This window comes from Parasteatoda tepidariorum, chromosome 4 (assembly GCF_043381705.1).
Source record: "Parasteatoda tepidariorum isolate YZ-2023 chromosome 4, CAS_Ptep_4.0, whole genome shotgun sequence".
NCBI classification, from domain to species: Eukaryota; Metazoa; Arthropoda; class Arachnida; order Araneae; family Theridiidae; genus Parasteatoda; species Parasteatoda tepidariorum.
This window is the reverse complement of record NC_092207.1, coordinates 82,664,494-82,684,584: the sequence shown is the minus strand read 5'-3', so window position 1 is coordinate 82,684,584 and position 20,091 is coordinate 82,664,494.

The following is a 20,091-nucleotide window of genomic DNA, read 5'->3' as shown; positions in this document are numbered from 1 at the left end:
ATGCATACCCTCCAACTTATGAAGATTTTGAAAATAATTCTTTCTAGTGGTAGCGAACCAAAGTAGAAATTTTTAAAGCAAATGGATCTCTCATAAAACTTTTATCAGAACTTAAGAATCTAGCCATATGGCCTGCACTTTTATAAGTAATAGTGGACAAGTTACGCTAAAATTAATTTTTTTTAAATATTAAGACATTAATTTTGCTACCGTCTGAAAAGAAGATTTCTGAAACTACGGAAATTCCGTAGCAGTTGGAGGTATATATATATATATATGCGTCGCATTCTTCTGAATTGTAAAGAATGCAATTTTTTTATACCGATCTAATATATGTAATTTTTGAATGAGAAGTCTCAAAATGTAAAGTGAATCAGTCGACTAGTTCTTTAAAAATTGAAATTTGAAAATACGATTTTCATGAAGATACGAAATACACAAAAATTTAAATAATTATTAAACATTAGTATTTTAAAAGATCAAGAATAAAAACTGTGGAAGAAAATGTATAATTTAAAGAGCATTTCTTAGTGTCTGATTCAGTAACTTAAAATATCGTATGTACCAATTAATTACATATTTAAAGTTAAGCCTCTAGACTCAATAAGATTACCTGTACATGAAAAACCGATCTTTAGACCAAAAGTTATTCAGGGTTGTCGGCTTGTTTTTCTGCTGCCATGCACATATCATTTTTCAGAAAGATTTTCACATTATGCAAGGTATATCTAAACGATTAAATGAAAAGGCAAATAAGAGGATGAAGATTTATCATAGAAAAGACATTGAGAGGATGAAACTAGCTATAAAACCGTGCGATGCATGTTGACACACAGTATTATCTCATTGTACTAAATACTGTTGCTTCACCAGACATCAACACCAGATCACGTGGTTTTCCAGCTCATCCGGGAATAATTTGTATGTCATTGTTGACTGCTCAATAACGCCTGCAGGTGATACTACGAATAACTCTTGAAGTAATGAATGAAATAAATATTTTCTGTAGTATTTTTTGCAGTAATATTCCTCTCTGAATTCGAAACCTTCTAAGGTATTTCACTATTTTCTTTGGCTGGGACAGCCTGGTCGGTAGGGCGCTGGGCCCATGTCCGAGAGTTCGTAGGTTCGAACCCCGCCGGCAGAAGACTCCCCGTGTAGTTGGTGACTGATGCACGGTAAATTCTGTCGAGTCGCAAAGTCATCCATGTTCCCATAATAAATCAATACCTCTGGGGGTACTGGATTGGAGATCGATCGTTCTCTGATTCAGGTCAAAATTACGATCTGTGGATGAATGAATGGATGCATGAATGGGTCCGCCTTACAAACAGGTGTAACGTATCGTGTGGCAGAATTCGAATCTTGGCCATAAATGACGCCACTGAAAAACAAGAATCGCACACTCTGCCTAAAATTTGCTCGGTTTTTCCAAGGAGGCTTGTCCGTGTGACAAGTGGCATTAGAACCAACCATTTTTTTACCACCCTACGTGGTTTGCAAACTATTGTATTTAGGTGAATATTAATTCTCTCGATGGCTTATATCACCCCCTCTTAAAAACACGTAGTTTGTTCTAAATTTTTGTAAAAATTTTGCAATACACTTTTTATTATTGTAGTGTAACTGAAGAACGAAAATTGGAGGCAACTTTACCCCAAAGTTGTCTTCCTACTAAAGGTTCCAATAAGTCAATCCCAAGGGTAGTTCCTGGTGTAGTGAAACAAATAGAGTGTTCTTTTACACTACTTGGCGCAACGCAGCAACTACCATTTTCATTTTTCAGTATAGTAAAATTTTAATTGCAGTAAGATGTGATACACATAAGAATCATTAAAGTGATTTTCGTGATACAATGTAAAACAAGGATCATAAACGTAGGATGCATTATATGTAGAGCTCAAAAGAAAAAAAAAGGACCACCCTGAATTACTTTTGATTTAGTAATTGGATCTTCATGTTCTATGATTCAATCGAAATGGCTAGAGGACGACCTTAAATATGCTAATTAATAAATACAGACGATATTTTAAGTTACGAAATCAGACAAAAAAAACGTACTTTCTCTGAATACAAATACCCTTTTTTGACTGATTCGGATTCCCCCAAAATATAGGGGGTAACCGCAATCTGAGAAATATAGTCCCTATAATTTGGTATGGAGAGCTTTCGAAAGTTTGAACAATTTAATATTAATTTTACTGTTTGCGTATCTCGCTATATCTCGAGAACTTTTTAAGCAAATTGAACACATTTTGAGAAACAATTATAAAATTCTTTTTTTCCAAAGATAATTCCCTGCAAAAAGAACTTCTCGTAAATATTTATTATTTTTTATTATTTAATTTAATAATGATCGAAAAAATTTTCAGTTGTAAGGTGTAAAATTTTTTTCATCATTTTAAGGAATATAATTTTACATTAAAAAATACAAAATCTGAGAAATGTTAGTTCGATTGTTTCTGAGAAATCTAAAATTAAATACCTGAGTAATTTGAAGTTCAATTTCTCTGGAATTATTCAATCGACATTGTCAGATTTTGTATTTTTCCATGTAATTAAAATTTTTAAAATGATGCAAAAAATTGTATACTTTACAATTCAAAATTTTTTCGACCATAACTAAATAAAATAATTAAAAAATAATAAATATAAGCTCAAGGTTACTTTTTGCATGAAATTATCGTTGGAAAAGATAATTTTATAACTATGTTCAAAAATTTTCCGTTTTGTATAAAAAGTTCTCGAGATATAGTAACATACTCATACAGGTAAAATTAACATTAAGGGGTCCTAACTTAGGCAGCTCTCCTGACCATATTTCGCAGTTAAGTTTATATGTTTTTATAACAATATGAGATTGATGTTACTTGATACATAAGATTGATATTACTTGACAAATAAACCGCAACAATCAGTACATTTTTATCAAAGCTTAAAGCGGATTGAAATTTATTTGGTTTAAACTATCACCAATTCGTCAATTAAATCCGGCAAGAACTCGCATTTCCCCAGTTCACTTTAATGCAAACAAACCGTCATGTTAGCTCCCATATTGTCACTATCTGGAAATTGCAGAATTATTCAAATTTAAACTTCCAATAATAATCCTAAAACATTCGTTATGCGTTTGAAACACCATTATTTCATACACGCATTAGTTAAACTTACAATAATTTTTCGCCAAAGTTACGGGGCTCCAAAAAACACAACCTTATTCACTAATAATGTTGGTGTAAGTTCTATCAATTATTGGTGTTAAAATTTAACTCAAATTGGTATTAATTAATCATTAAAGTAATCATTCACTCATTTTTTAGAAATTTTAAACATTAAGTTCGGATAGGTATTACACCACACACAAAGGGTAAAATATTACCTTCCTATCAAAAAAAAAAAAAAATTAAATAAAATTATGCTTGGTATATCGAGAATTTATTTTATCAATACAGTTCTTAAATATGCCATTAAGAATAATTTTCAATCTAATAAGAAAATGGATGCAAATTATTTTGATCAAATTTTGACGTATTATGAATTTAAATATTTCCGAAATAATAGCTTAAATCTTGTTTTTAATTCGAATATTTATAATTACTTTCGAGTTTCTTGCTTATTTAAGTTGTTAAAGTGATCATAATTACGAATACTTTACTTGACTTGTCTAACATTTATAAAACCAAAATTTTTATTCTGTTTCTTTTCAAACCATACCTCCAAGGGATTTCCGTAAAATTCAGAGAGTTGGCCGTTATTTTATCATTTTTGAGAAGAAAAAAAAAGACCGATCCCTGTAAAAGACGACTAGTCATGGGAGGTTTGCTCTGCAAATATTTTCTATTGAAAACTTGGAAAGAAATTCAGCCAGTTCAGTTCATTCCAAACAATAAAAGACTGGTGAGCGATTCCAGAGGGAAATTTTCTATGTTCCATTTCCCTTTGTTTTTTAGCAATGGAAGAAAATCGGAATGGAATTTAATGGATAAAATTCTAAAATATGATCTTTTACTGTAGTGCATTTGGTTGTAAAAAGAACTTTGTGCCATGATCCATTTGATAGGTAAGTAATTTTACCAATTTCTGGAATTAAAATTGTATTATTTACTATATAAATGAACTTTTAGAAGTTGCTTTTTTTTCTCTCTTTAAAGCATCTAACTCCGTCTTTCTCTCCTTACCCAGTTTTTGCCCTTTATTCATTCTAAAATCTAAAGTTATACTTTGAAAACTATTCTGCAAATGAGTATAAGAAAATTAAGAAAACAATTTAATCATAAAATAATGATTGTATTAAATTATTTGTTATTAATGCACTATTTTTAATTTTTCAAAATTTTAGTTCTAAAACAATTTATGCGCATTTTCGGCAATATAATCCTGTTTCGATTATTTAAGTTGCATTTGTTCATATTTGTATGTAAACTTATAGAAAAATCTTCAATTCTTTCCTTAATTTCACTAGTTTGCTATAAGTTAAATTACACTGTCAAAAAAATAAAAAGAAATTATTTTTTAATCATTACTTTTTAGGCAATAAAAAATATTATCCAACATAAGACAAACAATATATGGGAAAACAAAAATTGTCATAACATGTATCTTAAATAATGGTCACATGTCCAGCTCAGCATCTGACCGGCACCCAGTCTGTCAGAGAAAAAATTGTATAATAGGATGTATGATCGCCTCTAACACCTACACAAATCTCGCAATTTGGCTTATTAATACTGTTTACCAGTGTCCTTATCAATCCCTGCGAGAACCGCATCCATTCTTGCATCAATGGACACTTGAGCTCATTGGGGGTCATTGGAGCTGATTTTCGAGGTGCAAGTGAGCGTCCAAGGGAGTCTCATACGTGTTCAATGGGATTGAGGTTAGAGGTGTGGCGTAATTACTACTATAAATATTAAATACCAAATCACTAGTATAAAAGACATGTTAACTTGATTCTATCTTGAGGTACCTTTTGATAGATGAAGGTTGACATAGTCGATAACTAAATCCCTTCAATGTTGACGTATATATCGCGTCCACAGGTCGCCATTGAAGGGATTTAATTATCGACTATGTCAACCTTCATCTATCAAAAGGTACCTCAAGATAGAATCAAGTTAACATGTCTTTTATACTAGTGATTTGGTATTTAATATTTATAGTGGTAGGCCACAGAGGACATCGCAGGAAACTCCAATCCTTTAATATCCTCCGATTAGAGGTATTCTTCCAACAACTGAGCCCATTGTTATCGTCCATTAAGATGAGATTCGGTCCATATAATCCACGGAAAAGTCTCACATACAGAATCAGTATCACATTAGGGTCTCTATCAGAGTACATATATCGAACACATGAAGATTTGTATACCCTTCTGCCGTGATGTCTGCTCAGGATCATCAAACCACCTAGACCATAGTAGTCTTTTTCGACAATGTTAGAGGGCAGATATCGAGTCGTAGGCTCTCTCCAGATGAGTACACATCTGGAGTCACTGTTAAGACTGAATCGTGACTCACCTTGAAGGTAACCCGTTCCCAATCGTGCTTTGCCCAAGGCAGGTGCTCTCAACACCATGCAAGACGGTCCTTTCTGTGTTTCACAGTCAAAAGGATGTAAACAGCAGGATTCCTGGTATACAGTTCACCCATACAAAATCTCTGGGCTACAGTTGAAATGGATGCTTCTGTTGTGAGACAGGTCACTGTCGCAGACCTATCCTTTTTAGATAGAAATGTCAAAAAAAAATAATGGCTTTGAGGCGGCGGCGTTGTTTCGATTTTGCGGCCTCGATCAGGTCGCAAGACCACTTTTCTGTAACGTCAAATTGCGACGTCACCAAGAGTGGACATGGTAACCCTTTTTGACCTGCACATTGACGTCACACGTGGTCCATTCGTTCCGTTTGTGAAGTCGCGCGTGACTTGACAAATAAGTATGCCTGACTGTCCCATTTTTATTGCAATCTGGTTACAATACCATCTGCAATTATTGAAAAGTGCTTAAAAATTTTAAACAGTGCTTTAAAATGCAAAAAAAAAAAGGGAAAAGAAAATCCCGATATCTCTATAAAGAAAAAAAAACAACCCTAAAAGCGCAAAAAAGCTCAAAAAATACAAACTATTAAGAAAGAAAGGCAAATTTCATTAAAATTTGGGACTTACTTATTCTTTCAAAAAGTCTCAAGTACTTCTACTAATCATGAAAAGTTAGTTTAAAAAATATTTCTTATAAATTGTTATTAAAATTTAAAAACATCTGACAACTTTGATCCTCGAAGATCTTTTACTCAATATCTAGCGAATTTGGAGTTTTTCGAAAGATTTTTACTAGCTTTGAAATCATGTGAAGTAATGGAATAGACATGTGAGAAAATACCTCTTAGATATCTATAAAGTAAAAAAAAAAGGGAAAGTAAGGGTTCATTGAACCATATAACATCCATCAAGTTTTCAGTCTTGTCTATTCGGATTCTTGATCTCAGTGAATACTGCCGCTTGAATTCCTGATTTTAAGAATCCCGTGAAAAGCTCATGGATCAAGAGTTAAATCTTGTATAGGCAGGATTGCCTTTAAAGAATAAAGAGTAATAGAGAACGACATTATCCATTTTTACTAAGTTTAAGAGCACATGAGTAAATAAAGTCTTGGATGACGTTAAAAGTAATTTAAACATGATTAAATATTTTTCAGAAGCATATTTTGGATAAATTTATTTGTTTAGGATAAATTTATTTAATTTTATTTATTTTGGATAAATTAATTTAATTTAATTTGTTTTGGATAAATTTATTTACTCATTAGTTTTTTAAACTCAAGATGCTTCTACCCTCGTTAGCTTGGAATTGGTGTCAAAGTTTCCGATTTGCGTTTCATTGATTTTTTTTTTGTACTTAAAAAACTTTTGATGCTAGAATTTTTGATTCGACCTTTCAGAAAAAAAAATGCAAATAAAGAGGTAGTTTCATTACTTTAGGAGAAATAGTGCTAAATAATTTTTAGAACTATAAAAAAAAATTTCTCAAAAATGTCAAGCAATAAAATAATGCGATTTATGGTTTTTCAAAGTAATTAAAAGCTACAAATTTTTATATTTTTAGTAAAATTTGTATTTTTTTTGCTGTTTAAAATTAAAAAAACCAATTTTAATGATGTAAAAAATATTTTTAATTTAATTAGGCAAATATAAGGATATTTATCGAAAATCTAAAAACAGACAACACTGGGAAGAAATATGGCCAAAACTACCAGAATATGACAAAATTTATCGTGTTTCTGGCTAAAAAGCTTAGATAAGTATCTTTGGTAAAATTAACAATAAAATCAGGTTTTATAATACATATAGCATGTAATTAGGTTACGATACGATTGAGTACTTTTTTAAATTTTTATTTTTATTTTTATCTAACCGTCGTTGAAAAGCTGATCCAATTTTTTGAGTTTACGACAACAATTCCGTAGCCTTGTAATTTTGAATCAAATTCAGAAAACAAGGGGACTCTTGGATCAAGTATTGGGAGAAATTTGCCTTCGTGGGAGCTTTCTGAAGGTACTAACCAGCATTTGCGTTTCATTGACAGGAGAACCACGAAAACCTCCCACGATTAGCCTGATGACAAGGGGACTCTAATCTATGATCCGTCTACCACTGAGGATATTTTGCGTCATCACTGTGGTTGATACGAGCCGGGTGTGAAATTCGTATAGACCAGCCAGCACTGTAATTCAAACCCGGATCACCTCCCAAACATAGGTGACTCGCGAACGTGATCTGAATATGCTTGACTCGACCAACATGCCTACTTCGACTGTCTCTCGCTTCGCAAGACGTTTCTGAAACATTAAGAAAATTTTTTACAACTACATGCATGTAGGTGCGTGCTTTCATGATTTTTTTACAGTGTATGAACGGAGAGATTACCAAATGAATGGTTATAATATTGTAAATTTAAACTTTACTAAACAGAATTATTTTTTCTCCCAGAAATGCAATTGCAATATTGCACGGTAATTTTACCAGAATTTTTTTTTCACCGTGAAATGTATAATACTAAAATACCTCTTGAAAAATGCTGATTGTACACTATTTGGAAGAAAGTGACGGGACACGACACTATAACGACATAAACCCATATTTATTAAAATTAATAGGAGGTAGGGCCTCCTTTGGCTGGACACATCTCAGCGGAAACCCTTCTGGGCATGCTTTCCACTAAATTAGCCATAGTGGCAAGAGGAATTTCCTTCCAAATGTTTAAAAGGAAGTTCCATAGTTCATCCTTGCTTTTGGGGAGTTTGGACCGACGGTTCAATTCGTCCCAGAGATGTTCAATTGGGTTAAGATCAGGGCTCTGCGCCGGCCACCCCATGCGTTTAACGTTGTTGTTCACATATCAATCAAGAGTCCTCCTTGCAACATGGGATCTTGCGTTGTCGTCTTGATACAAGCAATCATCCATACCGTACGTTGCCCACAAGGTAGGAAGGACATGATTGTCGAGAATATCGCAGTATCCATCGGCATTCATCATACCATCAACCTTCACCAGTGGACTAGCCCCATACCAGGAGAAATAGCCCCATACCATCAATCCTCCTCCTCCAAACTTTACAGTTGTCCCGTCACTTTCTTCCAGATAGTGTATATTTTGTTCAGAAATAAATGAATAAATAATCAAAAAAGCCACACACTTTATATTTCAAATTTAACTTAAGAAAAGCCCTGCATTTCATATGGTTTTGAAAGACGTTGACGGATAGGCTAAATATCCACAGTTAGTTTATTCGAGAAAATTAGGGTATCCGATGGGTTCCGACATTTGTTTTTTTTAAAATATTGATATCAAATTTAAAAAAAAACTATTTTATTTGATTTGTTATGAGTAAAAATTTTTAAAACAATAATCATTATTATCATTTTCTTTTTATATTTTCATTTTTAGTTAAAAATAAGGCATTTTCTTTTACATACGCTAAACACCGTAAAAAAATTTCTATCGCCTGAAACAAAATAAATCCTTTGAGGATTTTATTTACAAGACTATCATTCATATTTTGAACTATTATCTTAAAAGCAAGTGCATATACTGAGTTAGGGATCGATGTAGTTAGAAAAGCAGATTTTTTCAAAATTTCAGCACTTGTCCTTTGCGAAAAAACATGCATAAAAAATGAAATTCTATTATTTTTCTCGTCGTCGTTAGTTCAACTGTAGAAAAACTGTCGTCCACAATTATTTTAAAAACAGCATGAGATATCGTGTTTAAGGTGGTGTAAAATGTGAAAAAAAAACCTGATTTTGAGATAAACGCATTTAAAGACTTAAAATTATTAGTCTATCCACTGTTATCACCTTACACAAAAACTGCTATAACTTTGTAAATAATTAGAGTATAAACAAAAGTAAAGCATTTTTAGAAAGCTACGATTACAAGAATTTTTAATTTATATTAAACTCAGTTTCGAAAATTCTGCTCAAAATCATGCTTTTGCACTTGTCTTTGCACTAGTTATTATTTACACCTTAAATAAAATGGAATATTATGTTAAGAATTTTTATGCCAGTTGAGTACTGACGGACGGATAAAAGTCTATCAATTTAATACTAGAAATTATTGTAAGTTAATATTTTTCATGTAACGTATATATCAAGTAACGTTTTTACCCGTATTTCGCATTTCAAATAATGCTTGAAACAATTATCAGCTTATATAATACATAGTTTATTAACATATATTAATTAGTTTATTAAATATGAAATGGCTTGTGGTAAAAGTTTACGTAACTAATTAATACATTTTTTACTTATAGAAATATTATTTTGACTTAATCATCCTGCTAACATGAAAAAGGCTTTGGCCAGTAGAGCCACACTTTGTTTGAATATGACATTTTACATCAAAGTGTTTCTCAATACTATTTCCAGATACATTTTTTATTAGTCCTATCAACTCCTGCTAGATGGAAGTACATTATTGCTAGCATGTATTGCTTGGGTACACACCATTGTGTGTTTCGCCCGAGCCACTTTCTCGAACAATTAGTATTTTGTGGTTAACACTATACTGTCCCAAGCAAATCATAAACACTAATTTTTAATGGACAAGAATGTAACTTTTTTTTCTTCTTCATAAATGTCAAATTCCCTATCAACATTTTTCGAAGTGCTACTTTAATAAAAGAGGATAAATATGACATAACAATTATCTAGAATATATCTTTCATGAATTTCGGAAAACACAACAAATAATATTGAAGAGGACTTGAAATTTCTTGAAACTTAGAGCAACTGAAATCATTACATTGATAAAGAAAATTCCTGACCTTTTTTCTCAGAAATATGAACAAATAAATTCTTTAATATTTTACGTAAACAATTCGGGAATAGAAATACGTAGGCAATTCTTAGAAATGACTCATATAGTTTTTTTTAATCTTCTGGAATATGTGAAGAAAAATAGTAATGTTTTCCAAGAGTGCTTTTTTATTATTATTAATCACTTAAGTACTCAAGAAAATGTTAAAAATTTCCTGTTATATTTTCTCATAAAATCAATTCAAAACGGTGTCTAGCAAAAATACTATAATAATCTTTGTATGTTGGTTTATATAATGTTTTGATTATTAGGAACTCTTAAACATTTTTCAAAGTGTTGAAAAGAGAAGTGTTGTAAAGAAAAAAAATGACGGTATTAAATAATAGTATTATTAAGTATTAAATAATAGCATAATAGCAATAAATTTCAATATAGTGTGGTTCTTAGAAAAAAAATAAAAAATTTTGATCGCCGAAAGGCGATCATTGTTACCCATTGGCAACATGGTTGTTGTCTAATTTTTTCCCCGTCAGCGTTCTTTGGCTTTAGCCTTTTCAGCCTCGGTAAGTTTAGGCCTTGGCATAGTTTTTTTCTTGCTTCAACTCTAACCTTTGGGACCGTGTCAATAAGTTTGGGACCCTCTTTATTTGTGATATTCACCTGAATTAGTATTGAAAACGATCCAGTTTGAACTGTAGGTTAGAATTTCTAATTCTTAATTAAAACAATAAAAACAAAAATATCTTTCAAATAATGAAATTCTCTTTTATTAAGAAACCCAAGAAGTATTTATGGGATCTCTCTGGTCCCATATCTCAAAAATAAACTCACCAACTTAATGCATAACAAAATTAAAAGTGAAAAAAAGAATTCTAAGAAAAATTATCAAACAGCAGTGGTCGCCATAGCAACGCATGCAAAGACGGCGCATGCGCACTGTTTACTATTATTCTTCAACACAGTTGAAAAGAGTGATGACGGTTAAATAAGCACCTTATTTGGACGCACCTTATTACAAATAAGCACCTTATTACAAACCCAAAACAACAACCATTTTGCGAATGGGTATTACAATAAAAAAATAATGCAAACTAAAGTAGGATAATTGCATAATCAAATTATGCAATTAATCAGCTCTATTAAACTAATTAAAGAATTTAATTATTCTAATTGGATAACTGACTTCCTACATTAGAACCATTTAACATCAGAACAAAAATACATCTACTTTTAAAACTAAGGCACAAACATTTTCTCAACACACAACATTGACATTTTTTAAAACATTATTGAATTTCACAAACCAGTGCTGTTTATCTTTTACCTATACAAAATATTCTACAAAATATATTCTACAAAAATTCCTTTTTTGTAATATTAAGCGAAAAGCAAACTTTATTTGGATCAGTAAGTCTCAAGTAACTATTTGGACGACATGTGTAACTACTTTTACAAAATTTTTGACCTTTTTTTCAAAACAATTATTTAAATCAAAGAATTATATTTTCTACAAAAAAGTATCCTATTTTTCTTCTCATGTAAATTAAAAAAATTTCTTCTCAAAATTTATTTTGTGAGTATTTTTGTAAAACTAAGTGCACAAGTCAAAGGCCCAACGCTGCAATATATGTAACTAACTTTATGACTTAAATATAATGCAGTTAAATTTATCCAATTTCGACGACGGTCCAGACTGAATGCTCTTAATTCATTTACATCTTATTTTCCTAACTTCTTAAGTAATGTGAATTCTCTTAAAACTCTTTACACAAAAACTAAGATACGTCATTTAACTATAAATAGCTTGAATGCAATTGAGTAAATTTACTTTAGGTAGAAATCTTAAAGAAAATAAGACTGATAAATTTTTTTTTTACTTTATCACCAACTCCTATTGTGTGGTGGTGCATCACCAAAAAAAAAAACAACAACAAAAAAAAAAGAAACAAAATGCACAGAAACCAAACGCGCAACGATTTACATATTTCATATTTCATTGCTATAATAATGATAAAGTTAAGTTTAAAATTAAATACAAGAGGAAACAAATCTGAAATCTTATCAAAAGAAAAACAAATTTAAACATTTGTTGCTTGTTATTTTGTTCAATTAAAATTAATGCATTGTAAAAAATCTGGGTAAATGTTTAACCAATACTTGGTGCAAAGTTTCTAATTGCACCATAAATTGGTAAATGAAAAATTGTTTAATTAGGTTGCTCCATAAATTGGTAAATATGATTGAGAAATACGTTCATGGCGCAATCGATTGCACCAAACTTTCGTACTATGAGAGGCACAAGCTTTAACTGTGATCGATAACTTATTTTGTAACTGTTGACTAATGAACGATTTTGTTGTTGAAGCTTCCTATCATCTCATGCAAGATGTCTTTGAAATTGTCTATTTCTTTTGCAGGTAAGTAAACTTTTCTTATTTATTTGCATTAATTACAGTTCATTCCTTTCATACAATCTTTAAAAATTTTGTTGTGAGTTCTGAAAGAGTTAGTTTCAAACTTCTTCTAGGAAACTATATTCATAGTATGAATAATTAAATCTTTCAAAATCTATATTAACTCTTTTTCAGTAAATAAGGAGATACATGCATTTTATGAGCATAGAAAGTGCAATACCAGTGACAAATAAACAGTAAATACGGCAATCTTAAGCAGCATAGCTTTCCGCAAAATTTACTGCAGGTGAAAATTTTCCAGGTTCGTGTTTTAATTTCATTCTACCGAACAAAAAAATTCGCATGTGCTTTCTGTTAGGATTAAAACTTTTTGTCAATATCTATGCTTCTGCTATGATTTTCATGTTCTATATTGCTCATTTTCGTTTGTAATGTGACATAATTACACGAAATTTTGTCTATATATTCTTAAATGCCTTTGTTGTAAAATTTTCAAAGCGCATTATACTTCCGTTCAAATTTCAAATTAGCACTAGAGAGAAAGGCAGCCGTTGTCATGGAAGCTGGGTTTCTCTTTGGCGTACGAGGTAGGAAAAAAAAGGAAGAAAAAAAGTGGCCAATATTGGCGTTAAAGAAAACAAAGCGCAAATTTTTTTTTACTCACCAAGGATCTTACTGAAATTTTGAGCAAAATACCGACCAGAACAAGATTTGTTTTAGAGCATTTAGAAATAAGCTGATTTCTTCTTATATTTTTTAAATAGATTTTCTTATGAATATTTTTCAACTAAGAGAAACAAATTTTAAATGAAACAAAATATCGTATTTAAAAAGTTAATAAATATATTATTTTTATTAAATATAAATAAAAAAAATATTTAGATGCTCATAGAAACTTTGCTTCAGATACTTATTTTTCCATGAATTATTATTATTTTTTTTGTAGATTTATGCATATTAATTTAGCCCACATTTGCGTTTTTTGAGGGAGAGAAAAGACAACATAAACATAAAATAGAATGTTATAATTGACCATGAAATAGATCATATGTATTCTAAGCAATAGCTACAGTTTTTTATTCGAAAATAATTTTTTTTAGAAAAGTTTTATTTTAATTATAATAGCAATTTTTTTGTGAAATATATTTGCTTCTATGAAACAAAACAACTTTAGTTAATAAGACAATCCTCACAAACATGTGGAGATTCAATGCCATCCACATGAATATTGCTTGAGTGCTTATCAGCAGCCATATCCCATATAAATCATATTCATATAAATCAAATCAGACAGGTTTAGACAGGTTTAGATGTTTCCAATTCCGCCTTCCTCAAAAGTAGCTCATTAAATTTAGATAACGTTCTTTTTCGGGTTTCCAATATATATATATATATAGANTAAATAAATAAAAACTGAAATACATGAAATAGAATCGTCATTAGTTAATAACTACTTTACATATATAGCATAGTAAGTAAATACAAAAAAAAAACTGCAAAAACACGAAGAAAATTAAGAAAAAGAATAAGTTTCATAGTTCAGTAAACTAGTAACTTATGAAATAAGTTCAAATTGAAGATAAAACAACAAAGGAAAATTACAGACTAATGAAAAAAGGGGGAAAAAGGAAATTAATATTAAAAATAAAAATAACAAAAATTGGAAATTTTATCGAGAGTCTTTTTTGTGGATATAATCGTGTGGGCTTATGAAAAGATTATATCTTTTATTTTCCGGACGTTTTAAAAGAATTCTATCCTTTTTTTTCGGATTTTTTTTTCTTCCAATTTTTGTTATTTCTGCTTTTATTATTAATATTCTTTTTCCCCTTTTTACATTAGTCTGTAATTTTCCTTTTTTTATCTTCATTTTGAAGCAGAGTATTATTAAGAGATATTTCGTATAACAAGTAAATGCTTGAATCGCCGTTAAGAGAATTGTAAACATCAAGTAAAATATAGGAACACTAGATACGCTTATTTACTACCTACAACTGTTTATTTACACTTCTGTTGAAGTGCTTGTAGTTTTAATGAAAGAAAATCCAGACGAAATATTATTTGATTTAGAAATTCATAAGCAAACCGAGAAACATGCAAAACTCATTAAATATTGCAAAATAAACAGTCCCTTTTTCATCGAGACAGTAGCATCCTGCTGCTACAACATGCCAAGATATTTTCTACTTACCAATTTGTAACGAAAAAGTCTCTCGAGCGTCTCGTATATGTTAGAATCATGAGCCTTCATCTTTATAATCTTGTTTCTGCGGGCATTCATCAGTATCTCGATTCACTTCTCAAGTCCCAGAGCAAAGAATCTTGTTAGGATGAAGAATACAAAATTACATAGTTGAAGATAAAGAGCGTTGCGCATCGTCTAAATTATTTGTTTGAGGGAATTTTTCGAGTAGAGTTGAGTTGCAAAATTGTTCTTTTAAGTTTTTGTTTGAGATATAATTAAACTTTGATATATTATGTTAATTTTTCTTGATTCTGAAGACGAATTGATTTGTTTGATTAGATTATAAAGCTTTGAACAATTTTATAGGTTTTCATTTTGCCTAAAAATTATTAAAGTACTTAAAGAAGTACTTGTTAAAATATTTAAATGTAACATTGCTAGAATGCTTAGCGTGTTTAATGCTGTTTATGACGTTTATAAAAATCAAAACGATATGTATTAAACTTGAATATTATTTTTGTAGGGAAAAGGTTCAAAAAATTGATACAGAATAGAAATTAATCTAATAAAATGAAATGTTTTTACTCTTACATTTAACGTTCCTACTACCATCTAAGATGCCTTTTAACTCCATACGATTTGAACGTTCCTAAAATTAAACCTTTTTTGTTGATTTAAACTGAGATTTTTTTAAAAAAAAAATTAATTTTTTGTAGCAAATTGAATTGAATTCTTTGCGGAGTAAGTCAATTTTAACTACTTCTTACAATGCTTTCATCTAAGTTAAGATGAATTCTTTTAAGAAAAAATTTTGATGATTTTCCGACTGGGCAGAACAGTGAAGTATCTTGAGGTTCGTGGCCAATCAATCACTTCTTAATCATTTAAATTGATTTTTTGTATTTACTGAAAATTTTTTATGATCATTATTTCGGAAAAAGAATTTATCGCAAGAAAAAAAAAACTGACAGCTTTCAATTTAGCAAGTGGTCTCAATTTCAGCCGAAAACTCTGTATTGGATGCCATTTTGTTTCTTAAATAGTGTAAGCGAAACGTATAGCCCTTTTAATATTAATGCACTCTTAAAAATTTCGGTGCAACATTATGTTAAGTGTCCCGCAAAAAGTGTTCCACGAATTACGGTAAGAATAAATTTATACCAGTAAAGATAACATAATCAATAAAATACATGACCCTTAGTAATTTTTTCCCGAAAAATAAATTGTCGTCATTAACCGCAAATTAGCGCTATGTTCTTAAAAATTGTCATCAAATTCAAATTTTGATGTTGTTTGAGATTCAGGCTGCTACCTAACCGCTATCACAAATGTTGATTGAGTGCAATAGCTTTAGTACCGGCTGGGAACGAACCAAAGACCTCTGTGTCCGTAGCCGGATGTTGTAACAAAACCATCCTGGATAAGTGAACAAGTCCGAACTGATTTAGCTCTATATTATAATTGCATAACTTAATTGTCCTAATTTTGCTAAAATTTGTTAAGACTACTAGCACTAAACTCTTTTTTTTTTGTTCGAGTGAGCCGGTATTATAAACCAACGACGAATTCTATCATTTTTACGAAAATTTAGTAGAGTTTAAAAACCTTTACTACTTTTCGGCCCAAACAGAAAATAAAAATAAATAAATAAAAACTGAAATACATGAAATAGAATCGTCATTAGTTAATAACTACTTTACTAAAAAGTTATTTTAAAAATAATAATTTTTGATTGGTGTTAAAATACAAGGTTATTACATTAGTAGAATTACAGAAACAAAAAGCTGACTTGGCTATAGATAATTAGTTTTTAATTTCTATCTGAAAAACGACAAGACTTTGTACCGTTTATTATGGGAGCATAGAGACATCAAAAATCACATTCACTCTTAGAACTCACACTTTTGAAGATTCAGCTATTCCTGAATTATATTTCGCTAATTTTGAGAATCATTTCGTCACGAAATCACATAATTTGTGATGAAACACCATCTCTCAAATATATGCTTCCTCAACTCGAAACCTTATCATAGTGTATTGTGGGAGATTGTTAACTGGTATGACAAAACTTGATTGATGAAGACTGGACGATCGAAATTAAAGTGAGATAACAACCAGAGCGGTTTGGTGGTGAAAAAATTTGCCCTCGTAACAGGAAGATCCAGGGTCCGAATCCCACTTTAGGCACGAGTGTAATTTGCCTCTCTGTTCCATCTGTTCTTCTGTTAGGGAGATATTGATCCACCCGCTTGAGGTCCACGATAAAGTGATTGTCAGAAAAGTTTGATACATTAAGCACTACGGTTTTTTTTTAAATTGCAGAAGAATACGATTTCAAATTTTCAAACTTGAATTTACCGTTTATTTGAAAGCAACAGTTATACACATATTTCCAAAAATATACAGATACATTTGTTTACTTTACTTAATGCTAGAATTCATAAATCATAAGTGCTGACAAGTTGTAAGTGAAGGTATTTGAACGAAAAGCGTTGAATGTTTTCCGAACTGTAACTTAATGTGTGTGTTTGATCTTTTTTGCATATATTCATTCAATAACATTTAGACATAATTTTTAAAAATTTTGAAAATCAAAATTAATACTTTTTATAGTATTAAATCTTGTTTTATGGCCTTCATTGGACGTTATTTTCATATGATTTACAGAAAAATACGGTTATAATTATTGGATTACATTTTTGTTTTAAAAATTGCAGCTTAAATTAATTGCTTTGCTCTTCATGAAATTGGATTTGTTACAAAGTATTGATCATCCCAATTTTAGTTATTTTTAATACTTATTTACGAACTTTAAAGAAGTCAGAACATCGTATAGGATAATACTGTTTACTTTGTCATAAAATGTACAGGCCAGTTTATTTTTAAATGTAACGATAGGAAATAAGTAAATTTACAAATAAATATCTAGAATACAAACATTTGTTACAAAAATATATTAAGAAAATGCTTAAATATCTTACAAAAAAAATTAAAAAAGAAATGTTCCATTTATGGGAAACGAACATTAGTTAACCTTTAACATTCTTAAATGACTTAGTTAGCTTAGAAATTCTGCTAAGAGTTTCCTGGAAACATCACTATGAGAATGACATCCTCATACTTAGCAGAGGCATCATAATATTGTTAATGTTACTAGATGCAGCTATTAAGTTTCATTAATAGCAATTTTTCAACTTTCTTTACAGAAGTTCCAAAATATAAACAAAAATTGCCACTTAATTTTATTACTTTAGTTGCTTAGAAAATTGAGATGTTTCAAAGGTACAGTTTAGTTCATAACATAAAAATAAACAACTTGAGCATAAATGCGTTAGAAAAAAGCATTTTTATAATGATAAAAATGTGCAGCACTCAAAAGGAAAAACGGGACATTTCGAATAACTTTTGATGTAATGATTGGATCTTTACGTAATAGGACTCAAACTTCAGGGGACTAGTTTCAAGGGGTGACATCACAGTGAGAATGTACGCGAGATGCTCCATACTACCAGAATATTTTGATCTTTATCGGGTTTCTGGCTCAGTGGGAATATGAAAAAGCTGGGTACTTTTTATCGAAGTGCTGCGTTAATGATTTTGGTAAAATTAACAATAGAACATGGTTTGATAATATATGATAAAATTTGGTAAATCAGGAAAGTTTAGAAATTTTATCGTGAGATTTTCAGAGCATGGCGTGAAAACCATTAATTTGGACAAATGTACTTAAAGTTATTCTTAATTTTACTTTTTCGATCTATTTTATTTTATTTTAAGAACTAAAATTTCGGGCAAATCCTTATCATATGAACAGAAAATTTAGCCAAATGAAGGGTTTAAATATTGCAAATTTTGGTTTTTATTACCAGAATTATATCCCCTCCCCCAGAATTGTCATTAAAATACACCACGACTATTTTTCAGAGTTTTTTCCTCCGTGCAAATATGCTAATTAATTAGCTCATACGATATTTTATATGAAATCAGAATCAAAATCGTACTTTCTCTAATAAAACATAACTTTTTTCTACTGATTCGAATTACTTACCCTTAAAATATGGGAGGGAGGACAGCCCAATCTGGAAAATATGGTCCAATAGTTCGGTCATGAGAGTGGTCCAAAATTTGAACCCATTAATGTTAATTGTAAAGCTATAATTGTACAACTATAATTGCATTGTATATTGTTACAGGATTCTGCAATTGTACTATAATTGTGTAATAGTTCAACGTAGAGTTTTTATATTCTTCGTTTTTCTCATCTCTAATAACATTTTATCTTGAATAAAATTTGCCAATCGCAAAGCAAATGTTTTATGAGTTTAGAAATGTTAAATTTTAATATATTTCCAAAATATGTTTCTTAAATCCCTTCTTTGTGTTGATATATAATAAATTTCGAGTTTACAGCTTTAAATTAAAAAGTTTGAATTAATTTCGAAATGTACGTATGCTCTATGAGAAAGCCTTTTAATTACGTTAAAAATATTGCGATGTTATATTTACTATAAATGAGTAAATGACATTGGGTTTTTATCCATTTTACAAAATTCTAAATCGTTCCTTTTTCTTATTTTTTTGCTGAAAAAGTCATAGTTTGGGAATAAATATTAGTTAAGCAAAATTATATTTCAAATAAAAATCAACTTTTTAGTTTGATTTTTTATTAGCAATAACATTGTTAGTTCTGTATTGATTGGATTCGAAATTTATGTCAATCAAAGTTTTTTCGAAAATACATACCTGCTCTGCAAACTTCAATATTTGAAATTCAGAGTTTATATATAATTTAATTTTGATTTTTTATACTTTATTTAAACTTGAGCAAATCTGCAGAATTGTTCAAGCATTAGATGCCAAATTTAAAAAAAAAATTATGTTTAACGATTCAAACATCCCCAGCCCTTCTGGAATTTTGAAATTAATTAATCATCTGAATATTCAAAAATGTTTTACTCCTTTGTCTCTTTTGCTTAGAATTTTAACTATAAGAATCATTAATTTAGTTAAAAGGAACTCAATTTTCAGAATGTTTAACAATAAGATATGACCAGTTTGTTCTGTAATTTAGGACGTATAAATGTATTCTATATGAATGGATAAATTAAAAAACTAATGGAAATGGAATTCATGCATATATATATATATATATATATATCCAAAATATAAACAAAAATTG